This window comes from Nipponia nippon, unplaced genomic scaffold (assembly GCF_047370975.1).
Source record: "Nipponia nippon isolate SJK-2023a ecotype South Korea unplaced genomic scaffold, ASM4737097v1 scaffold_4, whole genome shotgun sequence".
Classification (NCBI taxonomy): Eukaryota; Metazoa; Chordata; class Aves; order Pelecaniformes; family Threskiornithidae; genus Nipponia; species Nipponia nippon.
This window is the reverse complement of record NW_028262358.1, coordinates 30,951,613-30,958,930: the sequence shown is the minus strand read 5'-3', so window position 1 is coordinate 30,958,930 and position 7,318 is coordinate 30,951,613.

Here is a 7,318-nt window from a genome sequence, read left to right as displayed (position 1 = left end):
CGCAGGTGCTTTGCGTTGGCTTACGCAATCTGTCTTCTTTATACCTCAGGCTGAATCCTGCTTTCAACCAAGTATTGCCACAAAGTCAGCGGGAGCTCCAATCCCTCCCTCAAATCCAGCAGGATGGGGTTATGAAAGCAAATCTTGCAACCACTGCACTGAGACGTGCAGCAGAAGTGCCAAGTTTTGCCTAGCTGACTTTCCCCTGTACAGCAAGGTAGGCTGTGTATACTAAGGACTCTCGGGAGGGCTTACATTAATTTGGCAGAGCAACACGCGGAGCAGGATTCCTGCTGCAGCTCACTTGTAAGATAGGCCTCGCAGTGTTGTGACTCAGCTGGTTTTATTTGTGGCAGGAATGTAAATGTCTGGGCTACAAGGCAGGAGCTACACAAGAAGCTCTGAGTTCAGCAGGCTTAGGAGCCTGAAACTGCCACTGTGCTCGGGCACATAAGTCCCTGAGTAAATTTAATTCAGATTTTACTCCTAGCTGGGGTTGCTCATCCCCTCTGTAAATGAAGTCACCTTATTTGGGTAGCCAGTATGGTTTTAGAAGACTAATAATAGATCCCCAGGTTAGAAAACTTTGACCTCAAGTTTTATTTAGGATGTAAGACTCTCATGCGAATTGCAGCCCAGAGAAGGGGGGAATGCAACATCTGGTCTGTTTTTATAGCTTCCATTCTAATGCCTGGTGGCAAATCCATTTAACTAAGCTGTACAAAACCATCACCACTTCTGCTTAATTATAAATCTGTTGCATATCATTTTGGTTTCTGAAAATGAATATGGATAAACAGACTTACCTCTAATCTATATTGATCTCTATCAAGAGATGAACAGATGATGGACTTAAACCATCCAGTTCCATTCCGGTGCATTTCCCATCTGTACAGAAATGGAAAAATGTTTACTGTAATTAAGACCAAACACTTCAAGTAAATGATTATGGTAGTAAGCAAAAAAAAAAAAAAAAAAAAAAAAAAAAAAAAAGAAAAAAAAAAGTAAAAAGCAAAATCATGCATGAGAAAATGTTGTTCTATATTGCCAAGGTCAGTTGACACCAGAATACAGAGGGCAGAAAATACGCTCATCAGTTTGAGTAATGGGTTGTGCTCTTCCTCTTGGCAAAATGCATAAAGGTGAGCATCTTGCTTAACATCTATGTGCTTCAGTTTTGCTGCCTCCTAAACGGGGATAACAGCCCTCTGAAAGGGACCTGAGAACACTTTAAAGGCAACTGGTTTGTTTTCATCCTGATACTGTATTAGTCAGAAGAAACAATCACTCATCTTCCAGGTCTGTCACTAAATTGGGAAAGACACACAACGAGAGTGCTGGAGAAGTGATAAAATTCAAACATATGGCATGCTGTTACAAGAGACAAAATGGCAAATGACACCTATCACAAGCTGCAAAGGCCAAGGGGGCATCAACCTTTGTTCCTTGTGGGAAGATCCTCGCTGGCTTTGGTTTATAAATATCACAACATCTTGAAATGGTACCTTGAAATTTCTGCCTGCCAGGAAAGCATTTAGTGCATTTAGCGGATGAAGCATCCCTCACTCAGATGGTGGAATTTCAGTTCCAGAGCAGTATGTATGTGACCCGGTCGGCACTTGTGAGTCCTGTAATCTGTCACTCCCATCTGCCTAGATTTGGAGAAAAAAGATCTCTATTTCCTCTACTCATCATCACTTGTCTGATGTAACTTCTACGTAAAGTATCTGAACAGCAAGCAACTTGGTTAACGCGATGACCATAGGGATATACATCTAGAGATGATAAACCTCGGTGACAAGGGGCTTAGCTCTACTTAGCCAACGGTGAGAAGGAAATATGAACAAGGACGAGACTGTTTGCAGTTTACCCAAGTATAAGTGTAATGAAGGCTTCCTTATCAACTAGGACTTAGATTCTCACAGGTGTCTGGATATTCAAGCTAGCCCTGGGGCCAATTAGCACGTGCTGTACTCTGTTCCTCCGAATAGCCCTTCGTTTGATGAGTGTTATTTAGAAAACCACAAAATGCAGCACAATGATTCTGTCTCCAGAGACAAGAATCATCACAGCATGTTTATTTCCTCCTTGGAGAAGGAAATATATACACAGCTCTGTTTTCGTCTTAATTTCTGAAGCCGCAGGAGACCATTATCTTATTTCAATGTCCTATTCCAATTACATTCTGTTTTGCAATCCTATAAAATTCAAAATAATATGAAAAATCCTTATATACCTATATAGATATAGAAGTGTTAGATATAAGACTTTGCACATTTAAAGCCAAACAGTTTAGAAAGAAATCCAGTGTCATTTATTTGTGCTTGCTTACTTGCATTACTTTTCAGTTTGGATAATACCAATTAGATGGTTTATGAGTATTTCACGTTGAGTTTCACTCCAGGCTCCCTCTGCACCAGCATAGCTCTTCAGTGGTTGAGTGGTTGCAAATCCTGTGGGGAGAAAGTTTATTTCTTTGTTGGAAGACGATAGAATTTCTTTTGGAGTTTGTTTAAATTGCTGCTGCCTGCTGATCAGTCCTGGGCTTTATCACAGACTCATTAATGTGTCGGCTCCGGTGCTGTAATAGATGCCTTGGCAAACCCCGGATCTGGCTTGGAAGTCCTTGTGATGCCAAAGAATTAAACCACAGACCCACTGAGTGCCAGGAGTGAAGAATGAGTAAAATAAAATAAGTTTAAAAATACAAGTAACTGAAATCAGAGTTTGGCCTTACTGAGTTAGCCAAGAGCCCGGGAATCCCAAACTGACGCATGACTCGCGTACCGAGAGCGACTTGCTGTGTGCCCTCAGCACACAACGCACCGTGGTCCGGTCACTAGCTCTGCAAAGGGGGTAACAAAGGGGTGCTCACTTTTTTGAATTAATACGCTCTTATCCTGCGTCTCATACTTAGCCCTTGATGTCGTAGAGATTGGTGCCTGTACTTCCCTCTAAGTGCATGAGTCAATGAACTGAAAATTAGACCCTATATGCTTGTAAATGAGTAAAATCCAGAGATCTTCCTGGACATTTCTTCTGGGCTTTCTGTCGCTGGGGGCAGCGTGGCTCAGCAGCGCACTCACTCAGCGGGGACTGAAGAGCTGTGGAGACCGTGGGCAAGTCATTTCATCTTTCTGAGTCACGGCTTCCCTACCCATCTGTAGAGATCATGACGCTCTCGCCCTTTCAGGACTGCTTTGGAGATCTCTGGCTGAAAATGGCTGTTCAAAGGCATTAATTGTTACTGAGCAATGCATGGCACAAAAGAGGCTGGGCTCATGTTTGGAGCTTTCAGACCCTTTTGCAACACAGTATTCCTAAAGGAAGTCCTTTTCTAACAGCCCTGAGAGTTTACTGCTCGTTCCTCCCTCCTTTATCTGATATTCCTTATTTTCCATTTGTGCGGGCAACACCAGGGCCTGGAAGCTATACACCCACAAGGTGGTTTCCCAAGCAGCCATGAACTATTGCTGGCTTGGGTCAGGAGCACGGCGTCTTCTTCAACTTGCAAAATAGTGTTGGGAATACATGGGGGAAGGCAGTGCCCCCTCTCTCGAGACACAGTTTCTCACACCTGGGAGTACCTGGGAGGTGGTTTGGAGTAACTGCAAATGAAGAGGGAGTCACAGGCCATGAGGCTCAGGGGAAGAAAAAATATTCAGGCATGTCGGGGGGGAAGACGATTGAAAAATTTTTTTAAAAAACCTGAACAGCCCTCTGGCAGGACTAGTAGAAATAAACCTGATGACAAGAAACCGTGATTAGGTAAATGTTAATCATAAAAGGAGGCTCTAAATGTAAGGGAATGTCCTTACTGATAGTGATAAAAGAAGGTGCAAATTCTGGAAGTTTTCTTTTCTGGCCCATTTTTAGGATTGTACTTAGGTCAATATATAATTTAAGGTATTGACTTCAGTGGGAATACTTGTGCTCTGAGAGCTGTGTGTGTGTTACATATCTGTCGGAGCCAGGGGCTCTGGCGGGAGTGGTGCTCTCTGTGCTGGTTAAGGTTGCTAAAGTGTTTTTAATTCTATTTTTGCTCGTTCTCCAGTGCTTACAATTGCTTATAACTTTCTGAAACTTCATGTACCGAGCTGAACTCTTCCAGATGGTTTCCTTTTGAAACTGGTTTCATGCATGTGGGCTTGAGGGAAACCAGTTCAGCCATTTTTAAATCAGGAATGGCCTTTATTTCCATGCGCTGGCTTTAAATATTTCAGAAATGCTTTTTAACCCATACAGTTGTTTTCAGTTAGAGGTCAGCCCTGCAAGGACCCTCTCTCCTGAGACTTCTAAGGCTGAACTTCATAGGGATGTAAAGTTTACCTGTTGTGTTTTTAGTCATTTTCTTGAAGAAGTCCTAAAAATACATAATGGCTTGTTCATAAAATGATACAGTGTGCTGTGTTCCCAGAGTGGGTAAAGTTTTATGTTTCTGTTTAGATGAATGAGATAAATAACTGGGCTTGAATACTACCAGCAAAATGGGACGCAGCCAAGGGAAACTGTAGAATAAGCTTCCTAAAATGGAATATATAAACTCACAGTGTATTAAATTCATCACCATTGCTCTTGCTGAAATTTAAAAATGTTATATCTATGTAATTCTTCTCTATGTGAGCCTGAGTAAAGGCTTGGAAAACTTTGCATTAACGGAGAGGGATTTGTAGGACAGGGTATGTCTTTGCTCATGACAAAACAGCAAGACCTTCCTGGAGGTGTTTTATTTATGTGGTTCCTGGTGATCCTCAGGCAGGAAAAGCTTTCCACAAAGTGCTGTGGCTGAGACTCGCTCGGGAAACATTGAACTGCTTTTGAGAGGCAGTAAAAAATCCTGCTTTTAATTTGGTGGTCAAATTCGTATGGTGGTTTTGGTGTCATGTGTGCAACTGTCGCATCTGCTGACTGGTGTTAGCAATGCACGTGCCCGTACTGATGTACTTGCGTTGATGTACTATGCCAGGAAGGTGTCCGGCTGCTGAGAGAGGGAAAATCCCTTGTCTCAGCTGTTGCTTGACATCCTTCTCTGGTGGCACAGTTTCCATAGCAGTGGTGAAAAGGGCCTGTGTCAGGCCTGGTGCTCCGGGTGAAACAGAAAGTGAAGAAACTTGGGGGCTGCAGCGTGCCGTGTCCTCAGGCCACCATCCAGAAGGTGTTGAGCTGCCACTGGGAGCAGAAAGTTTAGTGTGGCCGGGATTGCCACCCTGCCAAGGGAAGCCCTGTGAGCAAGGCACAGCATGACAGAAACACCTTGCCCCCATTTCATTTGTCTCTCACGGCTTTCCTAAATCTTCTTCCCTGTGAAGTTCCTCTTGGCTGGTGTGATGCTTTCCACCCAGCCAGGAGTGGAGGTGGGTCCCCCGATACAGCCCCGCGAAAAGGAATGTTGTTGTGTGTCGTTTCTTTTCCTTATGGAAAGACAGGGTGGAGCAGATGGGTGTAGCTGCCTCAAAGGAGAGTAAGGACAAATGGAGAAACAAATGTGGGGGTGGGAAAGCCACCCTTATCAGGCATCATAAATCTCTCTTTCCTTGACACATCAAAGCAGAAAGCTGTAATATCTTCTGGTATTTCTTGCTACAGGAAGACTTCAGAAGAGTTGGGGCAACCCAGAGCAGACTCGTCCCAGTATCAGGTGGGACTGGTAAATGTTCCTGTCCCTGGGATGAATTATGTCTTTGCAGCCTGTGAATTATTTGTAGTAGTGTTATTGGCTCTGGTAATCAGTAACTAGCTAAGGATACGAGATAAAATACAGTGGTTTACTGCACTTAAGCACACGGGAGCCATTTTAGATACTGGAAATAACATGGTCTAGAGTGTATCAACCACCTCTGCCTGTGCCCTGCTTGCTGTTTTTGCAGCACGGTGTTCCTAAAGGAGCAAGAGAAGAACTTGCAGCTGAGGTCTGCATGCTTCCTGGCTTGCCTGCAGCTCTGTCTAGGTATTAGGGACATGCAACTTGTGTTTCAGCATCCCCCCTTTGTGCCCCCGTGCTGATCCACAGACAAATTGCATTCCCGTTCTCTGTCAGCAAGCCCAGACATTATCTGCTTAGGCTGTAAACACCGGGAGAAAGGCCCCTGCGGCTTTACAGCACCTAGCTCAGAGGGAGTCCGATCTCGGATCAGACTTTGGACTATTTTGAAATTTGAATAATTCTAAAGGTCGCTGCTCCTGTGGAGGCTGGGAGAAACCTGCACCCAAAGGAAGGGGAGAGCTTAGGCGGCCATCTGCTTCTGTGTTGTGAGCACTCGTAACATGCAGGTTGCCTGACACCACATTTTTTGTCAATCCCTGTAAGTAATAGATTGCTTTGTGCTCCATCTAAATGGCTGGGACAAAGCGTATGTAGAAGAGTCTGATTATACCTACATGGCTTTCTGGGCAGACGAATTATATGCCACTCCTTGGTGTGGGGAAGCACAAAAGTTTCTTGACTTGCCTTACTGCACCATGTCAGATCTGCCAACTGAGCTGCTGATAGGACAGGTCTGTCCAGGAGCCCTTTTGCTCCTCTAGCACACAAAGGGCTTGGGAGACCTTCTGGAAATGCTGGTCCAGGAAAGGAAATTGTCTGAATGCTGTAGCCAACTTGATCCTTTCCTTGCTTGCAGTGGTGTTCATTAGGTGTGGCTTCACTGCGGTCAGCAGAGTGTTACCGCTACAGAGCCAGTGAGAGTGGAGATGAGCCCCGAGCACATGCTCCCTGCCTGCTGCTTGGTGGGACATCCAACAGCCCAGTGAGCTGCTGTCTTCCTGCTAAGTGTCCTTGGGCTTGACTTAGTTTTCTAGGAAAGGTCTTAAGTAAAATCCTGATTCTGAAGCCCTCCCACGCCCCGACTCGCCCCAGTGTAGAGAAGTCAGTAGCTTCGTACTTGTGCCTTGCCACCAACACTTCAGCTACCGTCCACCTAAGACAGCTCTTGACTTGTGTCAGGCTAAGGGCTAGCCTTTGCTCTCAGGTTCCCTTTACTGTGAACGGATCTGCGGTGCCTGATTTAATGAGTCTGTGAACGGAAGGAAAAGAGTGATGAATAACTCAAACCTGCAACCTGATCTGCAGGGTTTTTTGCCACTAATTATGTTTCTGCTGGTATAACCCTGGGGTTCCCCTTCGAGTAGGGGAGGTGGTTCTACTGTTCCCTCATCTCCCCTTTGAAGACAAACCTCATGGTCTGTGATACTGGTATTCCCACTGTGTAGTGAAAAATACATCCTCTGATGGCTTTAAAATAAACAGGTATCTATATAAAATAGTAGCGCTCAGCAGAAATCGATAGAGATCAGCGCCTGTGAACATGGTACATTCAGC